We start from the raw sequence: 19,395 nt of genomic DNA, 5'->3' as shown, positions 1-19,395 counted from the left end.
ATGTAGATCAGCTGACATCTATAGCAGCGGATGCAATAGATGACTGTTTGGAGGAGATGCAGGTGAACCTGTGTCGCATCTGGAACTCCCCGCCCCCCCCCCCCCCCCCCCCCCCCCCCCCCATCAGTCTGAAGAAGGGTTTTGGCTCGAAACGTTGCCTATTTCCTTCGCTCCATAAATGCTGCTGCACCCGCTGAGTTTCTCCAGCATTTTTGTGTACCTTCAATTTTACAGCATCTGCAGTTCCTTCTTAAAGACTTAATGGAGCAAATGGGTCTAATCCATGTGGACAAAGAAGGTTGGTCTGTGTGTTGCAATAATCTTGTACTTGACGATCGTGCCAAACCGAGGACAGCGTTTACCCTACAAGCCATTTGGAAAACCCACATGTGTAATGTTTGTCAAGGTTTGTCACTCTTTCCATGTTAACAATAATAAAACATGCATCTTGTAGCAGCCAAGTTGAGGTTTTGAATTGGTTCCCTGCTGTGCTGATGCAATCTTTGTTCTTTTGTGCCTTTCAGGATGTTTAATGGGTGACCGGTAAATTCCACCAGGTAAATTCCACCACCACGTGACTCGATTGTTGAATTTTGAATTTAACTGTTTAGAATACACAGACCATTGCTGCAACATTTATCACATCCGAGAAGAACAAACGTAAGCTTTGCGATGAAGAGAATCATATATATGAAAAGCATGGGGATAACAGTAGCAAAATCAAGACATATTGGCGTTGTGAGCGTTTTTATAATGGTTGCCGAGCTAGACTACATACAACTTACAACTGCAGTGAACCAGAAGTAATTTTTTCATCGGGCTCCACAATGCTTTGCGCTCATCGATAACATCCACACATCCAAATGTGTGGAAACTGTGCACTGCCCTTAAGGCTGAGGAAGGATTAAGCCAGACAAAAATTGCGCACATTCGACGTGGAGACTCAACAACAAAAAAAAAGATCTATCAAATTATTGATGCACGACTGAAGAAGCTAGTTCAAGATTATCAAAATGAAAACCCTCTGCAATTTTTAAGAAGTATTGCACGCAATTTGTCTTAAGAGAATTTTCTTTAAATAAATTGAACTTTTTTTTCATAACTGCTTTTATAATGTACTCGCTGTTATTTTTTATCCTAATGTCAGAATAAAATGTGAGCTAAAATTTATTCTTTTTCTTTCTTTATCCCAAATTATATTATATTAAAAATTTTGCGATGGGAGTTCCTTTTTTTTATTTACTCTGGTGGAATTTACCTGGTGGAATTTACCGTGGTGGAATTTACCAAGAACCGTTTAATGACATGTCCTTCAGAGGCTGTAGCTTATTCCAGGCATGCTGAAAGTATCACGCAGAGCACAAATGTCAACTCAATGTGCAGCATCTTCAGCCTCCAGTCTCCTACCTTGTAAATACGTCAGGAAAATTATAAAAAGCCACCGCTGCAATGTTTTTCTACGGTAGTCTTTTAAAGGAATTCTACATTAATACTAAAAGCGCCCCGTCACAAATCATAAATGGTTAAAACAAAAATGTTTTTAAATGAAAGGTTTGAAGACTGTGATTGCTTTTTGTGCAGGGTTCAATTCTTTCCCCAGAATTGAGTAGATATAAGAATGCTTGGACAATTAAAGGACCTGTCGCCTATTGCAATGGGTAAATTTAGCTATGTAGGACATTTTGCAAGATGTTCTCTTTTACAGGAGAAAGGGTAATTTAGAGGGTGCGTGTGTGTGTTTTTTTTTACACACAGAAGTGTGGCCATTTCAATGCCACGTTTCCTACAAGGGATCTGGAACCCATGTAAACAGGCCAAGCTATTCTGCATAATCAATAACACCATGGATCAGAGTCAGAACCTGCTGATGCAAAACATGACAAATAATTGGTATTAATATAGCCAATTGTGCATGGTAAGAGGCACAGAAAGAGTAATACAAATAAGGTAAGAATATGGAGTGTATAAAAAGTAGTTACGTGTATGTAAAAATGTTCTTATTATTTCAAATAATAACTAAAATCTGATGGAATATTTTAGGTTAATTACATTGATATGGAGATTGTGATTGTGATATGGAAATAAAGGGCCTGTCCCACTTGGGCGTCATTTGCGCGTCATTTACGCGACATCCAGAAAATTGGTCGGCGCGTTGTGACGCGTGGGTGACGCATGCATGGGTGCATGGTGAGGCGTAGGTGCATATGTAGTGGCGCGCGGTATCGCGTGGTGCTCCAGGATTTTGCAGTGCTCGAAATTCTCGCGCGCCACATGCATGACGTATCCTTTACGCACGCTGACGTACTATTGGCGCATGCTGATGTACTGACATCGTACGTTTAGCGCCTGGTGACGCATGGTTACGTCACCGTGCATCAACGTCCGTAACCATGCGTTGCTGCGCGCCACACATACACCATCGGCGCGCCACTTACGCATCATGTGAGCGCTGCATCGCGTGACCACCCGGATATAAAGCGCACGAGTTTTGAAAAATTTCAGTCACTGGAAAATTTCTAGCCACGGAGTTTATTTCTTGCCAGGGAGTTACGAATGACATCGCGAATGGCTGCTAAAAGAAGCAGGGGCCTCAAGAACAAAGCCCAAAAGAAGCCAACCATGCAGGAGCAGAACTAGGTGAAGTAGATTGACATCCAGGTGGATCCAGCTCCTGTTCTTGGCCATGCTGCTGCTCCTGCCCCAGCTCCTGCCCCAGTTCCTGCTCCTACTCCAGCCACTGCCCCAGCTCCAGCTCCTGTTCCAGCTGCAGCTCCTGCCTCAGCTCCTGCTCCAGTTCCTGCTCCAGTTCCTGCCCCAGCTCCTGCTCCTGCTCCAGCTCCTGCTCCAGTTCCTGCCCCAGCTCCTGCTCCTGCTCCAGCTCCTGCTCCAGTTCCTGCTCCAGTTCCTGCTCCAGTTCCTGCTCCAGTTCCTGCCCCAGCTCCTGCTCCTGCCCCAGCTCCTGCTCCTGCTCCAGTTCCTGCCCCAGCTCCTGCTCCTGCCCCAGCTCCTGCTCCTGCTCCAGTTCCTGCTCCAGTTCCTGCTCCAGTTCCTGCTCCAGTTCCTGCCCCAGCTCCTGCCCCAGTTCCTGCTCCTGCCCCAGCTCCTGCTCCTGCTCCTGCTCCTGCTCCAGTTCCTGCTCCAGTTCCTGCTCCAGTTCCTGCCCCAGCTCCTGCCCCAGTTCCTGCTCCTGCTCCTGCCCCAGCTCCTGCTCCTGCTCCAGTTCCTGCCCCAGTTCCTGCCCCAGCTCCTGCCCCAGCTCCTGCTCCTGCTCCAGTTCCTGCTCCAGTTCCTGCCCCAGCTCCTGCTCCTGCTCCTGCTCCAGCTCCTGCTCCAGTTCCTGCTCCAGTTCCTGCCCCAGCTCCTGCTCCTGCTCCTGCTCCAGCTCCTGCTCCAGCTCCCGCTCCAGCTCCAGCCTCCAGCTCCTGCTCCAGCTCCTGCTCCAGCTCCCGCTCCAGCTCCAGCTCCAGCTCCTGCTCCAGCTCCTGCTCCAGCTCCTGCCCCAGTTCCTGCCCCAGTTCCTGCCCCAGCTCCTGCCCCAGCTCCTGCCCCTGCTCCTGCTCCAGTTCCTGCCCCTGCTCCAGCTCCTGCCCCAGTTCCTGCTCCTGCTCCTGCTCCAGCTTCTGCCCCAGCTCCTGCCCCAGTTCCTGCCCCAGTTCCTGCCCCAGTTCCTGCCCCAGCTCCTGCCCGAGCTCCTGTCCGAGTTCCTGCCCCAGTTCCTGCCCCAACTCCTGCCCCAGTTCATGCTCCTGCTCCTGCAGCAGAATGGGACTCTGATTTGGCTCAGGACACTGATGCCTCTGCTGGGCCAGTAATTAAGAAGAAGAAGAGGCTTATGGCAACCAAGCGTTACGATTTTAGCAGGGAAGAAGAGGGGGACCTGGTAGATTGGTATCAGGGTCACCCAGAGTTGTATGACAAAGCCCACAGGAATTTCAGCAGCACGGATGTAAGGAACTCGCTGCTTGAAAGCAAGGCAAAAAAGTTCTCTGGCTGCACTTGAAAGTACACGCTTTGTAGTTTGTCTGCATTTCTCTGGTTGTAATTGCAGTTCCAATTAAGATTACAATTTGTTCTACACTGATCTTCAATCATTCTATGTTTTCACAGATGACCAACTGTGCCAATGGTTCAAAAGCCAGAGGACAAGGTTCAGGAGGCTGTCGCACAGTCTGCATATGTCTGGCTCCGCCAGTAAGCTGGTGACTGAGAGACAGCAGTGGATCATGGAGAAATGGGGGTTTGTGCAGAACCACATAGTTCGAGTGGAGAGGAAGGAGAGCACCAAGAAGAATAGTTAAAAACATATTTAACAATGATAATTTATTGGCCACCTTGCTTGTTACGTCCTGATGGTCTTGAACATTTGTGATACACATTTATTTTCTTGCAGTTTATCAAGGAGATTTGCCCGTGTGTTATCTCTAGTGAGGATGAGTCGGATCCTCTTGAGGGACCCTCTGGGTCCACCACTGCGACCAATCAGGTGCACAACAAGCGTAAGCCGGCCTGCACAACTGCGGCTGAATGTGAAGAGACTGGAGAACAGTCAGAGGGAGATGTTCACAGATGTAAGTGCTTTTAGGTGAATTATCCGCAAGTTTCTCATTTAATCCACCTCTATGTCTATGTTTCTCCATCGCCTCCCAAAAATTACTTACCTGGATCGTACTCATTTGTTGCAGATCATGCAACAGGCGAAGACAACGACAGCCATGTCACACCCAAGGACGGCACACGAGAGGACGGTTTATGCCTTCTCAATGTTCTTGAGAGAGGAGATGCTGCAAATCCCAGAATCCGAATAGATTAGGTTCTCCTCGGTGGCCTTTGCCTTGGCAAGGGCCCATAGATTTCCTCAGCCAGTAAAATCTTTTAATCAAAGTTCATGGGATTTATAAAACGTTTTACTTTAATGCTTTGTATGAATTACTCACTATGAATGTGTTGGTGATGCAGAGTCTGATGAGGCACATGCTATTCATGGGACACCAACAAATGGGGATATGGCACCACAACATGCTCACCAGGTACACTGTGAAACCTTTTCTGAGTCTTATTCAAGACTACCTGTGACACACAGCTTGTGAAAGGTTGTGATTTAGTTTATATGATTTGTTTGCCTCCCAACTCATATTGATAGAGGTTTATGTGTTTTACCCACAGGCAATGATGGGACCACGACACTTGGCATGCCCATGGATGGCAAGCGCACCCAACATCAGGTTAGCCAGCTCAACGCCACATCAGGCACATCCGGCATCCGGCCTGGATACACTCTACAGCATTCCCACCGTGATTAGAGGGTCAGGACAAGTGTGAACTTGAGTCTGAATCTCTCGAACTATTTGATTGACGATAGCCCAGCGCAAAGTGCCCATAAAGAATGATGTTCGTTCACCAACATTCAATATTCTGTTGACTTGTGTCGTATATTAGAATTTTGTTTCTTGTTGTTGTTTTTCAATATGTTATTTGTTGGCTTGCACTAAATAAACAATTTATTTCTTAAAAAGTTATTGGTCTTTGTATTTATTGTCAATAAGTGCACGTACAACATGATTATTATACTTCAGTGTAACCTTTTCACGTTGTGGAAAACGCAGTTTGTTTGACTATCAATAACATTCTTGTCATTTCTATGAAAATTTGATGTGTGATGATCTTCTCATTTCTCAGTATTGTTAATCATGGAATTAATCTCACTTATGGAAAACACGATTTATTAGATAAATAAAACACACACAGACATTGAACTGCTTTGAAATGCAAAATGTGTCATATAATGTCATATAATATGGTCAATAAGGAAAAACAGATACAAGCATTTAACTGCTTTTAAAATTATGGCATTTCTACGAAAATCCGATGTGCGAGGTATTATTATCTCAGTATTAATAAATTTCACATACATAAATCCTCCATTAACACACATAAATCTTCCTATAATTAGATCAGTTCCTGTCGTGTTGGTCCTCCATTTGTGGTGTGGGATGTCAGCTGCTGATCCTCACCTCATATTGTTCTGCCAGGGTACACTGCCCAGCTCGGAGTTGTAGTAAACGCAGAGATGGTCTCTCTGCTCCTTGGCTCTCTTGTTGCAACCTGTCCAGTGCCACCATCGGTGCAGCCTGTCCTCCAGCTCTCCATGAACCTGCTGTGACGTTTCCTGTCTGTTTGTCCACTGTGTCACCCTCCACCATGACTGCTGCTGCACCTCTGCTGCGGATCATAGAAACATAGAAACATAGAAAATAGGTGCAGGAATAGGCCATTCGGCCCTTCGAGCCTGCACCGCCATTCAATATGATCATGGCTGATCATCCAACTCAGTATCCCGTACCTGCCTTCTCTCCATACCCCCTGATCCCTTTAGCCACAAGGGCCACATCTAGCTCCCTCTTAAATATAGCCAATGAACTGGCCTCAACTACCCTCTGTGGCAGAGAGTTCCAGAGATTCACCACTCTCTGTGTGAAAAATGTTTTCCTCATCTCGGTCCTAAAAGATTTCCCTCTTATCCTTAAACTGTGACCCCTTGTTCTGGACTTCCCCAACATCGGGAACAATCTTCCTGCATCTAGCGTGTCCAACCCCTTAAGAATTTTGTAAGTTTCTATAAGATCCCCCCTCAATCTTCTAAATTCTAGCAAGTACAAGCCGAGTCTATACAGTCTTTCTTCATATGAAAGTCCTGACATCCCAGGAATCAGTCTGGTGAACCTTCTCTGTACTCCCTCTATGGCAAGAATGTATTTCCTCAGTTTAGGAGATCAAAACTGTACACAATACTCCAGATGTGGTCTCACCAAGACCCTGTACAACTGCAGTAGTACCTCCCTGCTCCTGTACTCAAATCCTTTTGCTATGAATGCTAACATACCATTCGCTTTCTTCACTGCCTGCTGCACCTGCATGCCTACTTTCAATGACTGGTGTACCATGACACCCAGGTTTCGTTGCATCTCCCCTTTTCCTAATCGGCCACCATTCAGATAATAGTCTACTTTCCTGTTTTTGCCACCAAAGTGGATAACCTCACATTTATCCACATTATACTGCATCTGCCATGCAGATCAGGTTGTGGAGGACACATGCTGCATAGACAATGGTCTGCACATTCTCGGGCTCCTGCTCCATTGTAGTCAGCAGGCATCTGAATCTGCTAGCAAGGATACCAAAGGCATTTTCCCACGACCCTCCTAGCCCTGGACAGCCTGTAATTAAAGTAGGGGATGTCGGGGTTGTCTTCTCCCGGCAGAGGTGCTGGATCAGAAAGGCCTGCCCTTCCTTCTTCCCGTGCTTGCCCAAGGGAGGTCTCTCTCCAGATCCCTGAATCTCCGCCACTGCCAGGTGTGCCCACATCCACAAGCAAGAATTTGTAGTTTGCATCCACCACAGCTAACAGTACGATTCAATGGAACTTCTTGTAGATAAAGTACATAGAACCTCTCCTGGATGGCCACACGCTTCCCGTCAACTGCCCCACATGTGTGCAGGAAGTTCCATCTGGTTTGAAGGCCGTGCGCCACTCTCCTCCACTCGTCAGGTGCACTAGGGAAGTCAATCATTTCTTCTTCACATGCATTGGTGATGGCGTCACAGGTCTCTCGGACAACCTTGCTGATTGTGTTGTGAGCCACACAGAAGTTGTAGGAGAGGTTCTTGTAGGAGTCTCCTGATGCAAGGTAGCGGAGGGTGGTGGCCAGGCACAGGCCTGGTTCCAGTGCCTTCCTCATGAAGGTGTCCGTTTTCTCCAGAAGAGGACCGACTCGTGTCTGTAGCTCCCGAAACAGGTCAGGGGGAATCCTGGTGAAGTTCCTAAAGGCAGCCTCATCTTCCCGCTGCAGATCAGTCATCATGAACTCATACTGGGTCTCATCCGGAACAAGGACCTCGTCCACAGACCTCTCCCTGGGTTTCTTGCTACCCTTTCTTGTTGTACTCCTGCCTGGCTGATCTGTAAGCATGAGGGCTGCTGCTAACTGAAGTCTCTGTTGTTGCTATAGCAATACAATCTGGAGTTGTTCCATGGTGGTCATGATGCAGAATAGCAGCCTGTAACCCCCTTTATAGGGAGGCTGGGTATTCTAATTACGTCACGCGCACCAGACGACTGTGATGACGCATGATAACGCATGATTTTGCGTCACTACCGGCCTGTCGCGTAAATGACGCGCAAATGACGCTCAAGTGGGACAGGCCCTTAAGACACAACAATCCAGTAGAAAAATCACTGTCACTGGAATAAACAAGCACAAACTGTTTCGTGACTCAAGGATAAACCACCCCCTCCTTAGATACTTTCCCCTGCAGGAGATCAACAACTGTTCCTATGACTCCTTCCTCACTTCCAGGGACCTTAGCTGAGACAGTGGCTTACATACACCTCCTCTAACCTCATTGACTGTATTTATTGCTTCCGATGTGGTCTCCTCTGCATTGGTGAGACCAAGTGTAGACGAGCCTGTGTGTTCGGAATGCCAAGGCCTGCTAGTTCTACCAGTTCTACCAGTGCCTGCTAGTTCTAACATTTTAACTCCCCTTCCCATTACCATACTGACCATTCTGTCCTGGGCCTCCTCTCTTGCCAGTGTAAGGCCACACACAAACTGGAAAAACAGCACCTCATGTTCTGCTTGGGTAACTTACAACACAATGGTATGAATATTGAATTCTCCAATATTATATATATGCAACATCACCTATTTTCTCCCGTCTCTTCTTGTGCCCCTCCCATCGTGTACCTATTTCTTCTACACTCCCGCTCCCCTTTCCCCTTCCCTAGTTGAATGGTGGAATAGTCACAAGAAGAAGTTTGGTCTTTACTTGCTCCTATTTCTTATGTAACGTGTCCACATGCTGACACTGAGGTTAAAAATGTAAGCCTGGATGTGTGACCCTATTGAAATGGTCGGATTAAACTCATGCCATTCACTTCTACATAGCGGCTCCCAAATGTTGCCCTAACTTCAATGGAAGGTATTTCCAAACTACGAGATAAATGCTTGCACTGCCTTTTGGATTGTTTTCTTGGACCTTCCATTGCAATCATGTATGGCACTCGGATTTGTTGCAACTTCTAAAATGACTGCCACCCATATAACACAAAGCTCCATGGAATTCACATACATGGAATTCACACACTGACCCACTCGGACAACAACTCCTACATCAGGTTGTTGTTCATCGACTTCAGCTCTGCATTTAATACCGTCATCCCCGCCAGCTTGATCACCAAACTCAGCGGACTTGGCATCACCACCTCCCTCTGCAATTGGACACTGGATTTCCTCACCAACAAACCACAGTCTGTTAGGATCAACAACCTCACCTCCTCCACTCTAACACTGAACACAGAGCTGTGTGCTCAGCCCTCTCCTCTACTCCCTCTTCACCCATGACTGCGTCCCTATGCATGGCTCCAACGCCATCATAAAATTTGCCGATTACACCACGGTGGTAGGACTGATCAGCGACAACAACGAACCAGCCTATAGGGAGGAGGTCCAGAACCTGGCAGCCTGGTGTGCCAATAATAACCTCGTCCTCAACTCTAAGAAGACAAAGGAAATCATCGTTGACTTCAGGAAGACCAGAGGTGACAGACATACCCCCAACCACATAAACGGGACTGAGGTGGAGCGCATCTCCAACTACAAATTCCTTGGGGTACACATCTCAGAAGATCTGTCCTGGTCCCTCAATACCACCAAACTGATCAAAAAGGTGCAGCAGCGCCTTTACTTTCTGAGGAGGCTTAAGAAAGCTCACCTGTCCCCACAGATCCTGACCAACTTCTACTGCTGTACCATCAAAAGCATCCTGACCACCTACTTCACGGTATGGTACAGCAGCTGCACCACAGCTGACAGGAAGGCACTGCAACGGGTGGTGAAAACCGCTCGGCACATCATCGGTGCCCCGCTCCCTACTATGGATGCCCTCCACCGCAAACGGTGTCTGAGACGGGCCGGGAAAATCATCAAGGACCCTTCTCACCCTAACCATGGACTATTTGTCCTCCTTCCATCAGGGAGGCGGTACAGGAGCCTCAGGTCTCGCACAAGCAGGCTGAGGAACAGCTTTTTCAATAACACCATTACATTGCTGAACACACAGTCTCGTCGCTAGCTATCTTTAGGCTCTCCCATCTGTATACATTTATTTGCCTATGTACCAGTTTAATTCATCCACAGTCCACACATTGTTAACCAGTATTTTTATTTGTATTTTTATTTTGTACTTTTATTTTTATTTCTACTATCTTGCACTATGACCAGACGCTAAACTGCATTTCGTTGTACCTGTACTCGTATTTGTGCAATGACAATAAAGTTGAATTGAATTGAATTGAATGTTGGATTGAGAAGATACAAGAATTGGCACATTTAGAAGGTGCTCGCACCTATCGAGCCTTTAAAACCACAAGGAAGTGCAGACGCATTTAAAATATTTGTTTAGTTTAGTTTAGTTTAGTTACAGTGCGGAAATAGATTCTATTCCATTCTGTTTGTAGTTTGTTTGGTTGTTTGTTTGTCTTTTTGCACAAAGTCCGCGAGCATTGCCACTTTTCATTTCACTGCACATCTCGTATGTGTATTTGACAAATAAACTTGACTTGACTTGAAATGGTCCCTTCTGTGCACCGAGTCCGCAACGACCAGCTATCCCCACACACGAATACTATCCTATACTCACCAGGGACAATTTACAATTTTACCAAACCAATTAGCCTAAAAATCTGTATGTCTTTGGAGTGTGAGAGGAAACTGAAGTACCCAGAGAAAACCCATGCAGGTCATGGGGAGAATGTACAAACTCCATACAGACAGCACCTGTAGTCAGGATCAAATCCGGGTCTCTGCCGCTGTGAGGCAACAGTTCTACTTCTGCGCCACTGTACCACCTTTGTTACATTAAAATTAGCAATCCAATCATCAATTTTCCATTTTTACCCATTTTGTTTGGAAGAATATTTTCCCCCCTTTTCCTTGGAAACATTTGAAAACGTTAAGAAGAGAAATAACAGATGCTGAGATGTCATGGCGGAAATAGTGCTTGAATACCCTATTGATTCACCATTTACTTCACAGAAACAGGTAACCTCAGGTTATCAGGTAGATTCAGAATTTTAAAACTGCTTTTGACTCCAGCTAAAAAATATCCAACGTAACAGGTAATAAATCAGGCAGAAGTGAACATATTGTTTCTGTTTGAAGATGTCTGTCCATATGATGTGCTATCATTATGTAGTTTAGGGGCTTCAGCAGTACAAGGGGAAAACAAAGACAGAAGGCATTGATATAACCAGCTAACAATGTTGGTGGGCAGAGTGAAGCAAAGCTGTATATGTGTGAAATCAAATTCACTTCCACCACCTATCTTCTAGCAATGGCTGGTCTGGCACCTCCTGTAATCCGAACATAATTATGAGAGCACACTTGAAACCCCTCCCCCGAAGTGCCCCCAAAAATATGGCGCCCAGACCGGGTGAGCCGGCCGATCTCGACCTCACCGGGACTACCGCGCCAATTGGCAAGTCAACTTTGCCCCCTGCGGTCAGGGCTCTGGAACCCTGGCCTGGCCCTGAACAGAAGATCTGTTCTCATGGACGACTTCGAAGGCCAACTTCTCAGGGGCCGGTATCTTGGCTCCCTGTCAAGCTACGCAGACCGTTCTGGTACCATTGGACTCCTCTCGGAGAACGTGAGGGAATGGACAGATGACATAACCTCCCGAATATGCTGCTGTTCCTCTAAATTCCATCCAGCACCATGTATTTTGAAAAACAAGATGCTCTTTTTAATCAAAAACAAAACAGAAATAGTAAAAAAAGCCGAAGGGAAATGCTAGTTTTGAAGTTTTCTGCTTTCCTCAAAATTCTGACCTCAAAATCAATAGCTACATCCTAAATTACAAAACATGTACAGCTTTGTCCTATATTTCTTTCCGTTGTACAATAAAAAGCAAACAAAATGCAAAATTGCTCCTCAGAATCTGAGAACACAGAGCAAAAGAATAAACATACATCTCAAAAGAAGCTTTGAATTAAATATTTCTAATCAAGTTTCTGGTTTCAGAGGGCTTGGATCAAATTCTTTTTATTACTTAAAATTTTCAGATTTTATTAATGTTTTTCGATTTACACTCCACAATTCAATTTGTTCATCATCTGCGGCATTACTTTAATCGCCCCATCTGAACTATTACTCACTCTCATCACAATTACTCTGTACCTGTTAGATGCTCCACGTGGAATTGGATGAGTAACGATTTCAAGCTGGATCAAAGATCTTTTAGTCTGGTGTGTGTGAGGAAGCTCCTGTAATCTGTGCTGCAGGCACAGTTCATGATCTCCGGGACAAACATGAGTGATCACTGATCAGGATTTGTAAAAGGCAAGTCATGTGCAACCAATGTAGCTGCATTTTTCTGAGAATGTAATTATCATGATAGATAGGGAATTAAAGAATGATCAGAAGCATAAAGCATTCAAAAACACTTCACATAAAAGACAATTGTAGTCAGAGTCATACAGCATAAAAACAGCCCCTTCGGCCCAACTTGACCCCGCCGACCAACATGCCTCATCTACACTAGTCCCACCTGCCTACGTTTGGCTCATATCCCTATAAACCTATCATATCATGTACCTGTCTAAATGCTTCCTAAATGTTGTGATAGTACCTGCCTCAACTACCTCCTCCAGCAGCTCTTTCCATACACCCACCACCCTTTATGTAAAAAAGCTGCACCTCAGGTTCACTAGGATTTCTGTTTTTCACTATATTTATCAGATTTAGTTTAAAACAATGGTAAGCTTCATATTTCAGTTAATTAATGACACTGATGGTTCACAAGCAGTGAACAGATGCTGGAACTAATGTTTCTAGGGAGAATTCTGAAGGTGATCTATTATACGTTGTTAGACCACATCAACAAGGTTTCCTGATGCACTGCACATCTTTGCACATATATGTTTGCACCATGCACCTCAATTATAAGTGATAGGAGATGAATTAGGCCATTTGGCCATTAATGCCCCTGTCCCACTTAGGAAACCTGAACGGAAACCTCTGGAGACTGCGCCCCACCCAAGGTTTCCGTGCGGTTCCCGGAGGTTTTTGTCAGTCTCCCTAATGGTCGAAAGTGGTTTCCGCTTCTTCTATGTTCCGGCAATTATTTCAAAAAATTAAAAACCGGCCGCTACTAATAATATGTTGCCGTTTTAAAAATCGGTAATTTTTTAGTCGAAGCCGGTTGCGATGCTAGTTGAAGGTGGTTGCCGGAGGTTGCAGGGAGTTGCCGGAGGTTGCAGGGGGTTGCCGGAGGTTGCAGGGGGTTGCCGGAGGTATTTAGTGGAAGGTCTTACCTTCCACTACCTGCAACCTCCGGCAACCACCTTCAACTAGCTTTGACACCAGCAACCTCTCCTCGTCGGAGGATGAGGCGACATCAGGGTCCCGACGACGGAGGCACTGCTGAGAGATGCCATTGCCTACTTGCAGGACAGACGGGCGGGTGCCTGCCTAGTCAGCTGGACCAAGAGAAGGTCTTCAACGAGATATCGCACACGTACATGAGGGAAGTGCTCTACAGAATGGGCTTTGGGGAGGGAATCAGGAATTGTATCCAACTGCTCTACACCGATATCTGTAGTTCAGTCCAAATCAACGGGTGGGAATCAGACAGCTTCCCCGTCAGGTCTGGAGTCAGGCAGGGTTGCCCTCTCTCCCCTGTCTTGTTCATCTGTTGTGTTGAACCTTTTGCCGAGTCCATCAGGAAAAACGCGAGCATAAGAGGAGTGACATTGCCAGGCAGTGGGGGCACTCAGGTCAAAACATCCTGTACATGGATGATGTCGCCGTCTTCTGCTCAGATCCAGGGTCGGTCCGCAGATTGATTAGCGTATACGACAAGTCTGAGTCAGCCAGGGTGAACCGCAGGAAGAGCGAGGCCATGCTCTTTGGCTACTGGCCGACCGATCCTCCGTCCCCTTCACCATCAAGCCTGACTTCTTGAAGGTGCTGGGGATCTGGTTTGGGGGGGCAGAGGCGTGTGACAAGAATTGGCTGGAGCAGCGCTCCCTTTCTATAACGGGGAAAAATGTGGTCATCAGGTGTGAGGTACTCTTGGGTTTGATGTACTTGGCGCAAGTTTGGCCTGTCCCTCCCTCCTACACCACAGGGATCACCCGGGCCGTCTTCCAGTTCATCTGAGGGTCGAGGATGGACCGGGTACGACGGGCCACAGTCCACAAGTCGGCAGACAACGAGAGTAAAATTATACCCAACGTCGCTCTCACCCTGACGGCCACCTTTGTGTGTGGCTGCATCAGGCGGAGTGTAGAGCCAAGGCACGTGGGCACCAAGTGTTACTACCTGCTGAGGTTCTAGCTGTCCCCAGTGTTGCGAAGGATGGGCCTGGCGCCAAATGCCCACGCAATGTGCCAGTCAGCTGGACATTGCCGCTCCATCTGTCACTTGTGGAAAGGTTCTTCCGGACCAACACCTTTGACCACAAATCCATTGGGCAGTGGTCAGCACGGAACGCCCTGCAGGGAAATGACTCCATGGATCCTGTGGCGTGGTTCCCAGAGCAGACTGCCCAGCTTGTTTGGCAAAATGCCTCATTGCCAGAACTCACCGACAAGCACCAAGACCTGGCTTGGCTAGTGGTGAGGGGAGCCCTCCCAGTCAGGTCCTTCCTACACCGTCAGAACCTCACTACCAGCGCACGCTGCCCTCGGGACAGCTGCTCTGGAGAGGAGACGGTTGCCCACCTCTTTGCAGAGTGTGGATTTGCAAAGAGAGTCTGGAGAGGTTTGCAAGGGTCCCTGTCACGGTTTATTCCGAACAGCTCCGTCACAGATGACTCTGCGATTTGCGGACTGTTCCCAGGGACGCATTCAGAGACATACATCGAGTGCTGCTGGAAGGTCATCAACTCGGTGAAAGAAGCTCTTTGGTCTGCCCGAGCTTTGTTGACCTCCCAGCAGAGTGAGATGTCTGTCAGGGAATGTTGCCGACTGGCCCGCTGCAGACTGCAGGAGTACGTGCTGAGGGACGCACTGAAGCTCGGTGCAGCCAACGCCAAGGCTCTGTGGGGGAGGACCACAGTCTAGGGTCCTTCTGCTGCTGGACATGGGGGGCAGGGTGTGGTGGAGACGCCCCTCAAAATAAGGGAAGGGATTCCACGCCAGTGGGCCACATAATTGGCAAGGGTGGTGGGAAAAATTGTGTAATTTACGTAAGCAATATTGTATGTATGTATAGCCTCTGAGAATGTCAGATGGAGTTTTATAAGGATCATGTATTGTATATATTTATTTATTGAATAAAGTCTATTTTGAAATAAATAAAAAAAAAAGGCACGGTGGCGCAACGGTAGAGCTGATGCCTCACAGTGCATGAGACCCGAGTTTAATCCTGACCTCGGGTGCTGACTGTGTGGAGTTTGCATGTTCTCCCTGTGACTGCATGGCTTTATGACAATAAATGCGACTCGACTTGATCTGGATAGGTACAGCAACAATAACATACTGTTTCGGACAAAGCAGCTGATCAGGACCTCAATATCACCATCGGGTGGCGCCCATAATGGCTGTCTCACCAGCAGTCTGTCTTGTCCCTTCTCTGTTTTTAATTATTTGAAGTATGTCTTGAATGTTTGTTTTAATGTCTCTTGTTATGTTTTATGTGGGGGATGCGGGGCGGGGGGTGCAGGGGGGGGTCGGGGTAAACCTTTTTCAGTCACTTACCTCAACGGAGATGCAAATTTTCTCCGTGTCGCATCTCCGACCCCCTCTGCGGCTACAATGTGGAGTGGTGCGGCCTTTCCTGGAGACCGGCCCGGAGCTTCAAGCCGCGGGTGCGCATGGATTTATCATCGCGGAGCCTGGGATCTTTTGCCGAGGATTGCCAGTGTTGGTGCTCCGACCGCGGGGCCTGTGGACTTTAACACCGTGAAGCAGCGGTCTGCGGTACGAAGCGGCCGGCTCGGGAGCTCCATGCCGCGGAGTGTTCCGATCCATCCTGCTGCCGGAGTTTCGATCATCCCTACGAGAGGGCTTGAACAGCGGACCGGCAACAGTGGTTCAAAGGCCCCGACCACGGGTGAACAAAGGAGGAAGATGACTGAACATTATTGCCTTTCATCACAGTGAGGAATGTTGATTCCACTGTGGTGGATGTTTATGTTAAACTTTATTTTATGTGCTGTGCTGTTTTTGCTTTTTTACTTAGCATGGCTGAATGGTAACACAAATTGCACTGTAACTTAAATGGTACAAGTGACAATTAAATGAAATCTTGAATCTTGAATCTCTCTGCCCCTGCACCACCCCCCTATCGATCACAAATGGTCTGACTGTAGTCACGTTCTCTGCAGGCTTTACTGAAGCTGGATATTGATGATACATCATATTAACAACTAAACATTTGCGTTTTTGTTCCACTTTATGAAATAGAAGTCCATGTCAGGAGCAGTTTGGTTTTTAAAATGCTCAGTAAGAATCTACAATAAACCCTTCCCAAGATTAAAAACCTTACATTCTGACAAACTATAAAACTGCTATTATATTAACATATGTACCAAATGGAAAACTTGCTTATGAATGAAACATGTTTAATTAATTGCAATCGACAGTGAAAGGAAGGAATATTCCATTATTTAAATAATATCTCACACAAATGTCTATGGATTGTTTTCAGTATAAACCAGCAATGACAAATTGTCATTTATTATATATGTGGAACTGGAAATTAGCTGACAAACCACTTTAATGTTTGATTGAGAAACTCTTTAATTGAATAAGATGGTAAATACCAATATTGGACTTGAAATACTGTGCAGCATTTAAGCTGTGGTAGGTGAGGGTAAAGATGATCAGAGAACAAAATAAGAAAATTAAAGTAAGAAAAATATGGAACAAATAAACAAGTGTAAACGTAAGGTGTAATCAATACGCAATAATATAGTATAGGGTGATTTCACCAAATATCAAATGAGCGTAGATCCCCCCTCACGTGACCGAAAATTTTAACTGGAGGACATATGTCACTTCGGTACATGTTAGTGAATGGGGAAACACGCACTTTCCCACCCGTTAAAAACATGGAAAACGGCCGATTTTTGAGCTGAAATTTACTGTGCTAGTCGGGGTGACAGTGAAGCACAGCGACCTAAATTTTCAGGCAAAAAAAAAGATAGAAAGTAAGGTAATTACAAGAGGGAACTGAAGGTGGAACACAGCGGAAGTGATCAGCCGACATTTGCCGTGGAGATTTAAAGATCCAAAATATCGGGAATTATCGCGTTTGCTCGCTGAATTTCATCAAAAGTAAGGCATTATTAACTTATTTAGGTCGCTGTACTTCACGGTCACCCCGACTAGCACAGAAAAATTCAGCTCAAAAATCGGCCGTTTTCCATGTTTTAACGGGTGAGAAAGTGCGTGTTTCCCCATTCACTAACATGTACCGATGTGACATATGTCCTCCAGTTAAAATTTTCGGTCACGTGAGGGGGGGGGGGGATCTACGCTCATTTGACATTTGGTGAAATCACCCTATATGTGCCTTAGAAAACTTAAAGCAGGCTGCCACAACCTAACTTTGATCTTCAAGTATAACCCTTTATTATAACCATTCTATTTTCATATATTGGTTTTCACGTATAAACTTACGATGCCATTTAATTGCACTTAACCTCCTCTGTCAAAGAAAATGAACAAACACCATACATTTTACCGTACAATTTTCGTACTACAACCTACCCGTAACCAGAAATAACACTTCCAGGCTTACTTCCAACCACAATCATATAAGATAGAGCTAACATTTATATAGTCTCTCGCTCACCTTCAGAATATTCCAAAAGCTTCACCAGTCAGAGTATATTTTGTTTACTAATTGCGGTAATTTTGGAAATGAGGCAACCAATCTATGAAAAATATCTTTAGACTTTAGTGATCAGCATGGAAATAGGCCCTATGGCCCAGTAAGTCGGTGCAACCCAGCGATCACCCCGTACACTAGCACTATCCAACACACTAGGGGCAATTTGCAATTTTACCGAAGCCAATTAATCTATGGAGTATGGGAGGGATCTGGAACACCCAGAAAAAACCCATGTGGTCACAGGGAGAACATATAAACTCCACACAAACAGCACCCATATCCTTTAAGCAATTCTGCAAAAATGAACAGAAAATAAATTTTACTAGCGATGACCGACTGATAAATATTGGTCAGGACATTATGACTTCCTCTGCTTTTTATCAAAGCTTAAAGTACACTAGAGGTCATTTATACACAACTGAGAAGACCAGTGAGCTGGTGTATGTCATGTCACCTGTGGCAAAGTATCTCCTACATCCTCTCCACGGAGCACTGAGTTGTCAGCCTAGTTTGTGCACTCAGGTCTCCAAGATCACAAGATCACTGGAGTACGTGTAGGAGAACGTATAGACTCCGCACAGATAGCACCGTGGTCAGGATCAAACCCAGGTCTCTGTGAGGCATCTGCTGCGGTACTGTGCCACCCTATAAAAGTGGCTGATTTGAAGCACCTCAGCAACAGGCACCACTGGGATTTGAACCCAGGATCTGTTTACTAGACAGGTGCTTTAACTAACTAAGCCATGGTGCCACTATTGTGTTTCCGAAATTAAAGTGATATGAACCTGCACCTTCGCTGTCTGGGCATTGTCGTGTCAAATGCCTCACCTGGCCATCCGATTGCTCACCTGATTTCTCCTCCCTATCTGGCTCTTTGTTTTTATTTAAATGAAAGAAAATCGAAGAGACGCCCTCCTGTTGCCTGAAGTCCACCAATCCTCATCCATTTTCCTGCTGTATGATGATTTATTTTTCAATTTGTTTCTTGGCCTGCACTTTTAAAGTAAGCTAATACAGTCACGGTGGCGCAGCAGTAGAGTTGCTGCCTTACAGCGAAAATGCAGCGCCGGAGACCCAGGTTCGATTCCGACTACGGGCGCAGTACGTAAGGAGGTTGTACGTTCTCTCCGTGACTTGCGTGGGTTTTCTCCGAGATCTTCGGTTTCCTCCCACATTCCAAGATGTACACGTTTGTAGTGTAATTGGCTTGATAAATGTAAAAATTATCCAGTACAAAATCGTCTAACTTCCAGTATAGTTCCTGGTGGACTCCTCGGAGGTGATGACCACAAGGTACACGGTTGAATTAAAAAATCAGTCAGAATAACCATCCCGACCCGAAGTGTCACCCGTCCATTTTCTCCAGGGATGCTGCCTGACCCACTTAGTTACTCCAACATTTTGTGTCCATCTTTGTTAAAATAGAAAGATTGTCCTTTGTCACTGAATAAAAAGAAAACAATATGCAGATATCTATTTGCTTTTGGGGTAATCA

General features: G+C 46.0%; 1 non-coding gene across 1 annotated transcript; it reads right to left on the bottom strand.

The window, feature by feature from the left end:
- Window positions 1-18,580: 18,580 nt before the first annotated feature.
- trnat-agu (transfer RNA threonine (anticodon AGU)) lies at window positions 18,581-18,651 on the bottom strand. Its single transcript has one exon. It is a non-coding gene; the product is annotated as a tRNA-Thr (tRNA).
- Between the last annotated feature and the right edge of the window lie 744 nt (window positions 18,652-19,395).

Source organism: Leucoraja erinacea, chromosome 6, assembly GCF_028641065.1.
Source record: "Leucoraja erinacea ecotype New England chromosome 6, Leri_hhj_1, whole genome shotgun sequence".
NCBI lineage: Eukaryota > Metazoa > Chordata > Chondrichthyes > Rajiformes > Rajidae > Leucoraja > Leucoraja erinaceus.
Note: the sequence above shows the minus strand (reverse complement) of the source record. Positions and strands in the feature narration are given on the sequence as shown.